General features: G+C 44.9%; 1 protein-coding gene across 1 annotated transcript in view; it reads left to right on the top strand.

Moving 5' to 3' along the window:
- LOC140692113 (putative N-acetylated-alpha-linked acidic dipeptidase) overlaps nt 1-11796 on the top strand; it is a 54327-nt gene extending 42531 nt beyond the window's left edge. The window contains exons 15-16 of the mRNA XM_072956912.1: nt 10195-10267; nt 11642-11796. The gene's annotated coding sequence lies outside the window, so the exon portion shown is untranslated. The remainder of the gene's footprint in view (nt 1-10194; nt 10268-11641) is intronic.
- Nucleotides 11797-15003: the final 3207 nt, after the last annotated feature.

Below are 15003 nucleotides of genomic sequence, written 5' to 3'. Positions count from 1 at the left end.
ACATGCAGGGCTAGTGGAATTGGACCTGGCTAATGGTGTCCCTGCAGTGCTGCTGGAATTGTTCCAATTCTTGGGTGTCTTGAAGGTGTAGGCTCTAAGTCTCCCTGCATTGCTAGTGAAATGTGACCCAGTTGTGGTTCTCCTAAAGGGACAGTCTCAGGGTTTCCCTGCAGGGCTGGTGGATGGGACATAGTCCTGGGTCTCCTGGAGGAGCAGGCTCATGTTGCAACATGACCAATCTCAGGTTCTCCTGCAGGAGTAGGCTTGGGGCCTTCCTGAAGGGCTAGTGGAATTGGACATGGCTCATGGTCTCCCTGCAGTGCCATTGGAATTGGTCCAATTCTTGGGTCTTTTGAAGGTGTAGGTTGCAGGCTGATAAATTACCTGTAGGGCTGGTGGAATGTGATATGGCTCTTAGTCTAATGCTAGAGCTGATTCAGGGTCTTTCCACAGGGTTGGTAGAATTGGTCCCAGGCCTGGGTCTCCTGCATGTGCAGGCTTTGGTATCCCTGTAGGGCTTGTGGAATGTGACTGGGTTTCTGTTTCCTGCAGGGGCAGGCTCAGAGTCTCCTTGCAGTGTTGCTGGAATGGCACATGGTTCTGAGTTTCCTGCAACAGCAGGCTTATGTCCTTCCTGCATGGCTAGTTGAATATAACTCAGACCTTGGTCACTTGCAGGAGCAGGCTAGTTTTCTCACTGCTGGGATGGTGGAATCAGACCCTGTCCTGAGTCTTCTGCAGAAGCAGCTCCAGGTCTTCCTGCAGGGCTGTTGGAACAGGACCCATTACTGGTTCTGCTTCAGGAGTAGGCACAGAGTCTCCTTGCAAGGATAGTGTAATTGGACCCAGCTCAGGGGTCACTACAGGGCTGATGAAATGTGTCCTGGCTCTGTGGTTCCTGCAAGTGTAGATTCTGTGTCTCCCTTCAGGGTTGGTTTAGTGGGACCCATTCCTGGGTCTCCTGTAGTAGTAGGCTCAGAGTCTCCCTGCAGGGCTGGTGGAATGGGCCCCTTCTCTAGGTCACCTGCCAGAACTGATTTGGACTCTGCCTTCAGACTGGTGGAATTGGGCCTGTTCTTGCATCTCCTGCAGGAGCAGGCCTTGGGTCTTCCTGGAAGAATACTGTAATATGACCCATCTCTGGTTCTCTTGCAGGAGAAGCTCATGGTCTCCCTAGAAGGTTAGCAGAATTTGTCCCATTCCTTGGTCCAAGGCTCAGGGTATCCCTGCAAGGTTGGTGACATGGGACCTAGTCCTGTGTCTCCTGCAGTAGCAGGTTCTGTTCTGTTTGCAGGGCTGGTGGAATGTGACTCCACCCTGTGGTTCTTTTGCAGATGCAGGCTCAGGGACCCCACCAGAACTGATGGCTGTTAGTCTCCTATGGGAGCAGGTGAGGGATTCCCTGGAGAGCTGTTGGAATTGGTCCCAGTCCTGGGTCTCTTACAGTTGCAGGCTCAGTGTCTCCCTGGAGGGTTTGTGGAATATGACTTGGCTGTGGGTATGCTGCAGGAGCAAGCTCAGTGTTTCCATGCAGGGTTGGTGGAATGGGATCTAGTTCTGGCTCTCCTGCAGGAGGAGGCTGGGGTTCTCCCTGGAGAGGCTGATGGAATTGGACTGGGATGTCTGTCTCCTGCAGGAGCAAGCCTATGGATTACCTGCAGAGCTGGTAGAATGTCACACAACTCTTGTTCTTCTGCAGGAGCTGGCTCATATTCTCTGTGAATGGCTTGGTCTCCCCCAGGAGCAGGTTTGTAGTCTCACTACAGGGCTGGTGTTATGTGACCCGCACTGTGTTTTCTGCAGATGCAGTCTTAGTGTTGGACTGCAGGTTTGGTGGAATGGGACTAAGTTCTGGGTTTCCTGGAGTAGCAGGCTCACGGTCTCCCTTCTGGGGTATTGGAATGTGACCCAGTCATGTGTTTCCTGCTGAAGTGGCCTCAGGATATCCCTGCACGGCTGTTGGAATTGTACCTCACTGTGTATCACCTGCAGGATCAGGTTTGTGCTCTCCCAGCAAGGCTGGCGTATTTGGACCTATTCCTGGGTCTCCTGCAGAAGCAGGATTTCAGTCTTCCTGCAGGGCTTCTGGAATATGACATATCTCTAATTTTCCTGCAGGATCAGGCTTGTGGGTCACCCAGCAAGGCTAGTGGAATTGGACCCACTTCAAGGTCTTAGTGCATGATTGATGGAATGGGACCCAGTCCTGGGTCTCCTGCAGGAATTGGCTCAGAGTCTTCCTGCAGGACTGGTGAAATTGGACCAATTCCTGAGTCTCCTGCAGGAGGAGGCCCTGCATCTTCCTGGAGGGATGGTGGAATATGACAGAGATCTGTTTCTCCTACAGGAACAGGCTCAAGGTCTCCCTACAAGGCTAGTGTAATTGGACACATTCCTGGATCCATTGCAAGTGAAGGCATGATGGTCTTCCTACACAGCTGGTGGAATGTGATTCGGCTCTGAGTCTCCTGCAGGAGTAGGCTTAGGGTCTCCTTGAAAGATTGGTGAAATGGGACACAGTGCTGTGTCTCCTGCAGTAGCAGGCTCAGGTTCTCCCTACAGTATTGGTAAAATTGGACCTGGCTCTAATTCTCCTGCAGTAGCAGACTGAGGTTATACCTGCATGGCTGGTTGAGTGTGAAGGAACAGCAAGTCTTAATACATTGGCCCACTCCTGGGAAAAGGATAAACAGGGCTTGGTGCATGGTCTCTTGTATTGTCTGAAAAAGCCCCTTGAGATGTGTTGATTCTGATGACCTCTTCCAAGAACTTGAACACTTTTAGAATCTCTGCCCATTCATCTTGTTTAGACTGAAGGAATCTGCCTTTCATCAGTTCTTGGAATAGAGATCAACACAAAAGGAAAGAGAGAAGAAAAAATTACCAATCTATCTGTTGCGAAATCAGCTGAAGACATTAAAAAGTTCTCTTGCAATGCACTTGTTTCTATTTTGGTGCAATTAGAATCATTTCCTTATTATCAATTTTGGCCATTTAAATTAGAATACATATTGTTCTAGGCCTACTGGGGTTCATTATGCTTGGACGCTCTGTGCTTGCTGTGTTGAGATAGCCGGTTCTATCTTTGGTTTAAGAAAATTTCAGTCTGATTTCTTCAAATACCTTTTCAAACCATTTGTCTTTATTCTTTTCCATGTGGGATCCCTATGAGTCATACACTGGTATGTTTTCTCTTATCCCAGGTTTCAGTTGCATTGCTTGCATTGGTTTTCACTTGCTTTTCTATGTCGTGTTCTGACTGAGTGATTGCGGTTATCCTGTTTTCTAAGTCATTTATTTGTTCCTGTGCATTATCTAGTCCGATTTGGACTATCTTTAGCTTAGCTATTCTCACCATTGAGTTTTCTGATTATATTTGGCTCATCTAAAGTGTTTCTCTTTCCATTTATACTAGCCTGCATTTGTATTCATAGACTCAAGATTTACTTCAGTGTTTTTATGTCCTCCCTTTTCAAGTCATGTTCTAGTAAATTTTGGGGGTCTAATACATTGGATGTTCTTTCAGGAGACTCCTGTCTTTTGAAAATTTGGAATAGTTCTTTTAACTTTATTATATCTCTCTATCGCTATGGGTTAAGGATTATCAGTTATCTATTATAGACTTGAACGGCTTTTGTAAGTGAAATCATTTCTGTGCACATGTAGTTTTAATGCTGTGAGGATTATTTTTGGTATGTAATGATGCCATGCATTCCTTCTGTGTCCGTTGCCTGTTATATCTATGATTGCTACCGTGGTTTTTGTTGTGGTGAATATAACCTATTCTAGTAAAGTTAGCAGAGTGTCATTTTGGTTAAATGTTTATCATAGCTCTGACAGTGCTGGGACTACTAATTTTTGCTGGAATAGAGGTTTCCAAATGATTTCTGGGCTGCAGGCTGGATATGTGGAAAGGGAATTGTTCCAATATACACTCATGAAAGTGCATTCGTCCTTACTGTTGCCACGGAAAAGTCAAAATTTTATAATGGGTTCCCTCAGGTTCTCTGCAAACAAAGACAAAAGTGGAAACAAATCTAATGATGTCACACATTAGAAACTGCTGAAACAATCCTGCAGTGCCACAATTGGGTCCTAAGTGTAGTACTGGGTCAGCACCACAACTATAGTTGCATTAGCATGTGGTAGGCAAGGTTGATGGAAAGGCTTCAAATTCTCCTATTTTTCAGCAGATCTCTGCTCCAAGAACTCTTGCCAATAAGGCATGGGAACTCAAAGGCAAGCATGGAGCATTTCAAAAACCTCTGCTTTGGACAATAAGAAATTTCAATCCTGCCTATGAAAGTTGCAGATCTTTTGGCTATAGAATCTTATTTCAACACTAAATTGCCCTGGATTCTAGAAACCAGATAAAGATGGCTCTGATTGAGACCATTTCTCCTTTATGGAGAAAATGAGCAATTATACTGTGGATGTGAAAAGGCTGTGACTAAGGCCCTGGGTTACTAAGCTAATCCACAACACATATGCCAGCAGATTTAATATTAAGAGAGGACCCAGGCAGATCTGTTCTCTAGATAGTACCAACCACAGCCCAAAACAATCTCCAAACCCCTGGGAATAAATTTGTGCCATCAGCCACAGCCCTAACACACAGATTCCACAGGCACTCCTAGCTCAAAACTGGCAGATGCAGTCTTGGTCTGGGAATCAATTGCAGAGAAATTTTGTGATTATTGCTTTCAGTTATGTCAATCAAACGTCCACTAGGCACTCTTTTAACCCTCTGTGCATCGTCTTCCATCTTAAATGACCTGTCCACTTTAGAGTGTGCATCCCAGTAAAACACAGTTTCCCCTTTACTGTTCCTTCACCAAAGGTCAGGACCTGTACTGATTTCCAATCTCTACTTTGCCTTCTACTCTTTCCAGGTTATGTGAGAATTCTTTCTGACTTTTGAAGTAAGAGATGTTTGGCCATTATTCAGCAGGGATCCTGAGCCAAGGGCCGGGAGAGTGGATGTTTATCTTGCTGTATACATGGGAGAGAGTGAGCGAAGTTTGCACTGGTACTCTGCCAGTTTGGCATGGATAAATTAACACAGTTTAGACATAACTCACAGACACTTGATCCTTGTTTAGCTATTTTTCTCTATATCAATGGTGGAAGGATGTGTTCGAAGATTCCAAGTCTGACAATGTGTACATACCTCCATTGCAGACTTTCAAATAGTTAACAGAATTGAATTACATACTATGGGAAGTGTATCAAAATAAAGATATTTTAGAAATATACTAAATCTAACTACAAGACAGAGTTGCCATATTTAGGTAGCAGCTTGAAATACCCAAATAAGAAAAATACACAGAAAATATAAATTAGCAGCCAAAAGTCATGAAGGAGGCAGGTCAACACTTTTCTCTTGGTGCTTCCAACACTAAGAAAAACAATGAAATAATCCTTAGAATCATTAACAACCACAACCATGGGTTTCCATTGTTCATGTGGTGCTCTTTCCTAATAATGGCATATACTGGTCAATGTTGGTGATTCAAGGGGCAACATTACTATTTAGGAAAGCACAAAGAAACCCAAACAATGAATTTTTATATAGGCTTGGTTTCAATAGCACTTAGAGACATTATAGATATGAGAACACTGCAACAGTTTTGCTAGGCTATTGAGAATCATGTGCTCTTCTATGAAAGATGAGAATGTTTAATCATCCAATTATGTTGAGAAACACAATTAAACCTGACAAATATGGCAACCACATATTTGCACCCGGTACTTGACTGAAGGGAAAAGATGGTCCACAAAAAATGTGTCACTACATATCTATGCCAACAATTACAGTTCATTTCAATAACAGAATTATAATAGTTACAAATATTGTTTTGAAAAACTGAGGATAAATAAATATTCAAATTCAGGCAAAGAATCCACTCACTTACAAAACACCCTTCACACCAAAGTAGATATAACCCCAGCATGATCTGAATCTGGGGGAAGGTCATCATTTCACAGTGTGAGCTAAGAATTCAAACCAACCTATTTTGGTTGAGAGTAGTTGACCATGGAGGAGTTCACTGTTGTACAAAGAAAGTGAAGGTGGAGGAACTCTGAATCTAGGAGGGTCTTACTGTGCTCCTACTGGCTTCAATGCAGTTCAAGGGATGATTCTCTGAAATGTATAACTGAGTGAAGGGGAGGGAAAAGCAAGTGCTTGAGAGCAAGGCACAACCCTGGGAAAAGGCTTAGCAGGGCTTGGTGCTTGGTCGTCTGAGTGGTTTGTAAATGCCCCGTGGAAAGTTTGGAATTTCAAGACATCTTCGAACAACATGACAGCTTCTATCATTTCAACCTTCTCTTATGATTTGGATGGAAGAAATCTTGGACCCGTAATTGGAGTAGAGAATTAAGTACCTTCCTCAAGTGTACATTCACATTCAACATGTTACTGAGAGTATCAAAGAGGCTCAATATGTCCATCAATGTCTTCCAAGCTTGGTATTCTCTACAGCTGTTTCCATGCCAGTATTATTCATTGTAGCACAACAAATCTCATCAATGAGATCGCATCTCTCCTCAATCCGTGCAGCCAGCTTTTCGGCCAGCTTCTCTTCGTGGCTCCTATAAAGTCAAATTCAAAAGGATTGGGCAATTCTGAAAGTACCTCGGAGAATCACCAGTGAGGTGATGACAGGCATTTCTTCCACTGTCTGCTCTTAAAGGTTCTGGAAACTGACCCGTGACACAGGCCATTGGGCAGCAGCAGTATCTCGAACTTACACAGCTTCCCGGAACAAAGACTTAAGCCAAGCTCCACTGAGGGAGGCAGCCCCTCCATCAAACTGATCCACCCACAGAACTCTGCTCGGTTACCTAGGATCCAACAGCCACAACAAGCCTCGCAGCACACAACAACATTCCACCTGGAATCCAACCGGTAACTGCCATCCCCTATGGCTGCTGCATCTTGTCAGTGTTGGGGGAGGGGCTGCATCCGACGAGAGGTTCCTAAGGTAAATGTGATTCTACCCACTAGCGTCCCATGGGCCTTTCTTCTTCCCTCTTTCCTTTTGTTCAGATCTGTATGCACAGTACCAATGGAGGGAAGTGGGTCCCTTTTTAGTTGATGGTTTCACACGTCTTTAAACTTTCTAACAGTTCACAGTACACAGAGACCCTCTAAAGGAGACTTATGTTCCTATAATATCCGTACACCCGGAATACATATGCGTCGCCTGATTTCTGCTGAAACACCCGCACTCTCAGGACATGGATCCATTTGTTTCATGGGGGCTGAGATTCCAAGAAATGAAACCAACCCCAATGTGCACTTTACTGTCTGTCTCTTTTGCTCTTAGTACACTTTGGCAGATCCACGTGCCTTTGTTATAGGCTTCTTACATTTCTTCTCTACGTAGCGTAGAATATGGCATTCCTTCATCCTGTTGGAAGACATACAAGTCTACATCACGGACTAGGAATCCATTTGATTCCAAATCGGCATTTGGGTTAGGTCACGATATGCTCTTATGAATCAATATTTACGAATATGAATGCACGCCTCTGATTTCCGAAGACAAGTGTGCTGAGTACATGCAAGCCGCGATACTGGGTCGATGCGTGCTGAATGATCCTTGACATCACCTTGAGTATTTTCTTTTGAATAATCATGATTCCCTTGGTATATGTCAGCCAACCGTACCCTTTTGGTGCTTGTTGGTTGGTTTGATTCTTTGTTGGTCTGCTTCTTGCTTGTTTTGCAAACACGTCAGGCCATGCATCTCTCCTTTCGCTTCAAACAGAGAGTCCAATAAGCTGATTCACTGAAGAGAGTGCTTCCAATCACCTATGATTTCCTGCTTCCCTCTCCCATCTTTAGGGTTTTGATGTCCTCCTTGCCTTCTTCTTGTTTCTTCTTTGCCACTCATGCTCTTCTTGCATTTCCAATAATGGTTTTCTTCTTTCCATTTCATCTTGCTGCTTTTCTATTCAGGGGAGTATTCTCAACCTTCCTTTTAGAAGAAGTTTTGAACTGCTGAATTCTTTTAAGATTTGCCGGTCTGTGGAATTCCCTAGCTCTGCCGTTATTAGAAATGGTGGTCATGGGGTATAGGCTACCCTAGGTGGCAGCATTTGGCCATTCAGGATATGGTCTGTGTCCTGGCACTCCTCCCTGTCCTGCAATATTGCTGCCGAGATATCAGCTGAAACCCCTCTGGAGGTTCCCTTGTGACTATGTTGTTTCCTCCAGGTGCATTTTAAATCACTGGGATATTCGTGAACTTTGTTGATTTGAATCATACAGCTGCTGGTAGGTCTATTGGGATTCCACCTCCTTTGGATGCTGTGTAATCCCTGAATTCGCATAGATGATTCTTTCTTGGCTTTCAGCACGTTTCAGTCTGATTTTTCTACAGATACATTTTCAGACAGTTTTTGTTTCTTTATCTCTTGCTTTTCCATCTGGGACTCTTATGAACTCTAGTCTTTCATGCCCTGTCTTAACCCAGGATTCAACAGCAATGTTTCATTGGTTTGCACTTGCTTTCCTATGTCTGCTTCTGACCGAGGGATTTCTGTTCCCCTGTCTTCACAGTCATTCACGCGTCCCTCTGCATTATCTAGTCTGCTAAGGACTGAATTTTAGCCCTGATATTATCACATCCATTGAGTTTTCTGATATTTTTTGGCTCGTCTTTAGACTTTCTCTTCCCCTTTTCTGATATTCTGCCTTTTGTGATTCTGAGACAATGTTGTTCTTCAGGGTTTTCCAGACCTCCATTTTCAACACTTGGTCTGGATAGCGTTTTGCAGTCTAGTTGTTTGAAAGCTTATCTTCTGGGCCTTCAATATCTTTGGAATTGAAAATGGTACTTCCTGTTTCTTTTACTGTGCTTCTTCATCTCTTCTGGTCAGGTAATATCAGGTATCTAATGTAGACTTCTAGGGCTTTGTTAAGTGAAAATTTTAGACTCTTGGCTCTACGCAATTCCATGGGATTTCTGTGAGGACAACTTCTCCTAGACATTGATGCCATATTCTGTTCCTGTGTGTGTTGTGTGGTACATCTCCAATTGATGGTGTTGCATTTGTTGTGATGAACATCCCATACTAATTCGATTAGTATAACTTCATTTTGATTACGCATATCTCACAATTCTGAAAGTGCGCAGGACACTTCCTCTTGTGGAAATGAGGCTTCTAAAGGTTCTCAGCTCTGCATTCTGCTCTATGTCATTTTGGAGTGTTTAGGAAAAAGCAAACTGAGAGTGCGCTTGTGCTTTGTAGTGCCACGGGAATGTCCCAATGAAAGCAGTTCTTCCCAGAGCTTCTCTGTCTACTGAAACACCAGTAGGAGCTCATCCATGGATGTCACACATCAGGGCCTGTTTGAATGATCCCGCAGACCTACCTTGGTGTACTCGGTGCCGTACCGTGCCGGTGCCATCCAAAATGTAGCATCCGCTTTTGGGAGATAGTGCTGAAGGAAATGCTTCCTCTTCTCACGCTGTGGACTTGGACCACTCTTCCTTGTCCTCTCATCCTTGTGGCACGGGTGCACGAAGGCAACCACAGAGCTGTTGCACAACCTGTGCCTCAAACCAAACCATAATCCCAGCCCAGGTTAGGAATGTAGCAGATCCTAAGGCTTTTCATTCTGATTTCAAACCCAAGGCCCCCTGGATCCCTCAGACCAGATGCACGATAGCTCTGATTCAGCCCCACACGTGCTCTATTGGCAAAATGCCCAATTGGTCCCTGGTCCTGCAGATGCACTGGGTGTGGCCATGGGACATATCGGTAATCTCAACCGCGCGACCAGTGTGGTTGCTTTATCATTGGTACACAGTTCGGTTTGCTCTCTTGATTCGACCCACCACATCCCACAATGCACTCCAGATCCCTGAGACTCAGCGTGTGCCATCATCCGTAGCCCTATCCCTCACTGACCGTTGCCTCTGCTACCTCAAATTTGGCAGCTCGGATCTTGGTCTCAGAATCAACTGTGGGCATATTTTGCGCTGGTTTCTGTGAGTTCTGTCAGCCAAGCATCTGCTGTGCACTCTTGTAAATCTGAGCACATCACCTTCAATCCCATGTCTCCTGTCCGCTTGAGAGTGTGCGTCCAAGGTAAACAGAGTTTCACCCTTGTTGCTCCATCACCAGGGGTCAGACCCTGCACTGGTTTCCATTCCCTGCTTTGCCTTCTCCTGCTTCCAGGTGTCCTGAGGCCTCACCCTGTCTTTGAAAGTAACAGACCTCTCTTCGGCAAGTGTCCTGTGCCAAGGGCTGGGTGAGTGGATGTTTCCATTGCTCTGTACATGGGAGCGAGTGAGTGCAGGTTGCACTTCTTCTCTGCCAACTGGGCATCGATGAATAAACACTATCCAGATACATTTCACAGAAATGTGATATTTGCTTAGCTCTTTGTTTCTATACAGCCTCGGTGGGAGGGATTGTCCGAAGACACTTGTTTTGACTGTGTTGATATCTCATTTGCAGTCTTTAAGAAGTTTAACAGAATTCATTTACATGTTTTGGGAGTATACGAAAATGAAGTTATTTTTTGAAACACACTGTATCGACCTAGAAGCCAGACTTGTCAATTTTGGTAACATTTTGTCAGCTCTACGGAAAACCTAGACAGAAAGAATGCAAACTTCCAGTCCAAACTGTTAAAGGGGTCATGTCAGCTCTTTACGGTTGAAGCCTCCGAAACCACCGGAAACCATGAAATAACTATTGGAAACATGAAATAACCCCCAACCTTTTATACACTTGTGCATGTGGTGCCCTTTACTCCCAATGACACCTACTGGCCAATGTTAGCATTTCAAGGGGTAACATCCCTCTCTAGGAAAATACAAGAGGAAACAAACCAAATATATACATTTAGGTTTGAATCCAAAAGCACCTAGAGGCATTATAGCTAGGACAACCCTGCTGCAGTTATGCTAGTCTATTGAGAACCAGGTGTTCTTCTATCAGTGATGAGAACGATTAATCATCCGATCATGTTGGGTAAAGCCATTTAACGCAACCAAGTCTGCACCCCCATGATATAGTGCCCCCGGGGGCTTGACTCAATTGAAAGACGATCCACAGAAGCTGTGTCTTTAATGTCATTGGCGACTTTTACAGTACAGTTCACTTTCTGACATGTACTATTTACCTATACTGTCTTGAAAAACTGAGGCCTAATACAGATTCAAGTTCAGTCAAAGATTCCCCTCACTTACCACACTCCCTTCACCCCAGGGAAGACATAAACACAACATTTGCTGAATCTAGCGGAAGGCCATCGTTTCTAGGTGTGAGCTAAGTATTCCATTCCTATCGATTTCAGCCGAGACTATTTGACCTTTAAGGAGTTCACTGTTGTTCACATAGTGTGAAGCTGGAGGAACTCTGATTCTAGGAGGGGCTTGCTCTACTCATAATTGCTTCATTGCAGCTCAGGTACTGATCCTTCCAAATGGATGCCTGAGTGGAGGGGAGGGAAGGGCAAGTGCTTGCTAGCTAGGCCCAAACCTGGGAAAAGGCTTACCTGGGCTTGGTGAATTCTGGTCTGAATGGCTTGGGAAGGCCCCTTGGGACGTGTGGATTCTCACGACCTCTTCCAAGAACTGGAGCGTTTTGATCATCTCTGCCATCTCTTCTCTTGCAGATGTCAGGGACCTTGGACCCGTTCTTGGAGAAGAGAATTGAGGAACTTCCTCAAGTCCACGTTGGCACTCCGTATGTTTCTGCCAGTATCAGCGAGGATCAATATGTCTCATGAATGTCTTTTGAGCCTGGTATCCTCTACAGCTGTCTCCACACCAGTATTCTCCATTGTAGCAGAACATCTCTCATCCATGTGTTCGCATCTCTCCTCAATCCGTGCAGCCAGCTTTTCGGCCAGCTTCTCTTCGTGTCTCCCCTAAAGTCGACTTCACCAGGACTGGGCAAGTCTGAAAGTACCTCGGAGCCTCACCAGTAAGCTGATGACAGGCAGATCTTCCACTGTCTGCTCTTAAAGGTTCTGGAAACTGACCTGTGAACTCAGGTCTTTGGGCAGCAGCAGTATCTCGAACTTACACAGCTTCCCGGACCAAACACCTAAGCCAAGCTCCACAGAGGGCGGCAGCCCCTCCATCACACTGATCCACCCACAGAACTCTGCCCGGTTACCTAGGATCCCACAGCCACAACAAGCCTCGCGGTACACACCAACATTCCACCTGGAATCCAACCGGTAACTGCCATCCCCAATGGCTGCTGCATCTTGCCAGTGTTGGGGGAGGGGCTGCATCCGACGAGAGGTTCCTAAGGTAAATGTGATTCTACCCACTAGCGTCCCATGGGCCTTTCTTCTTCCCTCTTTCCTTTTGTTCAGATCTGTATGCACAGTACCAATGGAGGGAAGTGGGTCCCTTTTTAGTTGATGGTTTCACACGTCTTTAAACTTTCTAACAGTTCACAGTACACAGAGACCCTCTAAAGGAGACTTATGTTCCTATAATATCCGTACACCCGGAATACATATGCGTCGCCTGATTTCTGCTGAAACACCCGCACTCTCAGGACATGGATCCATTTGTTTCATGGGGGCTGAGATTCCAAGAAATGAAACCAACCCCAATGTGCACTTTACTGTCTGTCTCTTTTGCCCTTAGTACACTTTGGCAGATCCACGTGCCTTTGTTATAGGCTTCTTACATTTCTTCTCTACGTAGCGTAGAATATGGCATTCCTTCATCCTGTTGGAAGACATACAAGTCTACATCACGGACTAGGAATCCATTTGATTCCAAATCGGCATTTGGGTTAGGTCACGATATGCTCTTATGAATCAATATTTACGAATATGAATGCACGCCTCTGATTTCCGAAGACAAGTGTGCTGAGTACATGCAAGCCGCGATACTGGGTCGATGCGTGCTGAATGATCCTTGACATCACCTTGAGTATTTTCTTTTGAATAATCATGATTCCCTTGGTATATGTCAGCCAACCGTACCCTTTTGGTGCTTGTTGGTTGGTTTGATTCTTTGTTGGTCTGCTTCTTGCTTGTTTTGCAAACACGTCAGGCCATGCATCTCTCCTTTCGCTTCAAACAGAGAGTCCAATAAGCTGATTCACTGAAGAGAGTGCTTCCAATCACCTATGATTTCCTGCTTCCCTCTCCCATCTTTAGGGTTTTGATGTCCTCCTTGCCTTCTTCTTGTTTCTTCTTTGCCACTCATGCTCTTCTTGCATTTCCAATAATGGTTTTCTTCTTTCCATTTCATCTTGCTGCTTTTCTATTTAGGGGAGTATTCTCAACCTTCCTTTTAGAAGAAGTTTTGAACTGCTGAATTCTTTTAAGATTTGCCGGTCTGTGGAATTCTCTAGTTCTGCCGTTATTTGAAATGGTGGTCATGGGGCATAGGCTACCCTAGGTGGCAGCATTTGGCCATTCAGGATATGGTCTGTGTCCTGGCACTCCTCCCTGTCCTGCAATATTGCTGCCGAGATATCAGCTGAAACCCCTCTGGAGGTTCCCTTGTGACTATGTTGTTTCCTCCAGGTGCATTTTAAATCACTGGGATATTCGTGAACTTTGTTGATTTGAATCATACAGCTGCTGGTAGGTCTATTGGGATTCCACCTCCTTTGGATGCTGTGTAATCCCTGAATTCGCATAGATGATTCTTTCTTGGCTTTCAGCACGTTTCAGTCTGATTTTTCTACAGATACATTTTCAGACATTTTTTGTTTCTTTATCTCTTGCTTTTCCATCTGGGACTCTTATGAACTCTAGTCTTTCATGCCCTGTCTTAACCCAGGATTCAACAGCAATGTTTCATTGGTTTGCACTTGCTTTCCTATGTCTGCTTCTGACCGAGGGATTTCTGTTCCCCTGTCTTCACAGTCATTCACGCATCCCTCTGCATTATCTAGTCTGCTAAGTACTGAATTTTAGCCCTGATATTATCACATCCATTGAGTTTTCTGATATTTTTGGCTCGTCTTTAGACTTTCTCTTCCCCTTTTCTGATATTCTGCCTTTTGTGATTCTGAGACAATGTTGTTCTTCAGGGTTTTCCAGACCTCCATTTTCAACACTTGGTCCGGATAGCGTTTTGCAGTCTAGTTGTTTGAAAGCTTATCTTCTGGGCCTTCAATATCTTTGGAACTGAAAATGGTACTTCCTGTTTCTTTTACTGTACTTCTTCATCTCTACTGGTCAGGTAATATCAGGTATCTAATGTAGACTTCTAGGGCTTTGTTAAGTGAAAAGTTTAGACTCTTGGCTCTACGCAATTCCATGGGATTTCTGTGAGGACAACTTCTCCTAGACATTGATGCCATATTCTGTTCCTGTGTGTGTTGTCTGGTACATCTCCAATTGCTGGTGTTGCATTTGTTGTGATGAACATCCCATACTATTTCGATTAGCATAACTTCATTTTGATTACGCATATCTCACAATTCTGAAAGTGCGCAGGACACTTCCTCTTGTGGAAATGAGGCTTCTAAAGGTTCTCAGCTCTGCATTCTGCTCTATGTCATTTTGGAGTGTTTAAAAAAAAGCAAACTGAGAGTGCGCTTGTGCTTTGTAGTGCCACGGGAATGTCCCAATGAAAGCAGTTCTTCCCAGAGCTTCTCTGTCTACTGAAACACCAGTGGAAGCTCATCCATGGATGTCACACATCAGGGCCTGCTGGAATGATCCCGCAGACCTACCTTGGTGTCCTCGGTGCCGTACCGTGCCGGTGCCATCCAAAATGTAGCATCCGCTTTTGGGAGATAGTGCTGAAGGAAATGCTTCCTCTTCTCACGCTGTGGACTTGGACCACTCTTCCTTGTCCTCTCATCCTTGTGGCACGGGTGCACGAAGGCAACCACAGAGCTGTTGCGCATCCTGTGCCTCAAACCAAACCATAATCCCAGCCCAGTTAGGAATGTAGCAGATCCTAAGGCTTTTCATTCTGATTTCAAACCCAAGGCCCCCTGGATCCCTCAGACCAGATGCACGATAGCTCTGATTCAGCCCCACACGTG

The sequence above is a fragment of the Vicugna pacos genome, unplaced genomic scaffold (assembly GCF_048564905.1).
Source record: "Vicugna pacos unplaced genomic scaffold, VicPac4 SAC-SAT, whole genome shotgun sequence".
Classification (NCBI taxonomy): Eukaryota; Metazoa; Chordata; class Mammalia; order Artiodactyla; family Camelidae; genus Vicugna; species Vicugna pacos.
The sequence above is the reverse complement of the archived record's forward strand: the minus strand, read 5'-3'. Positions and strand labels throughout refer to the sequence as shown.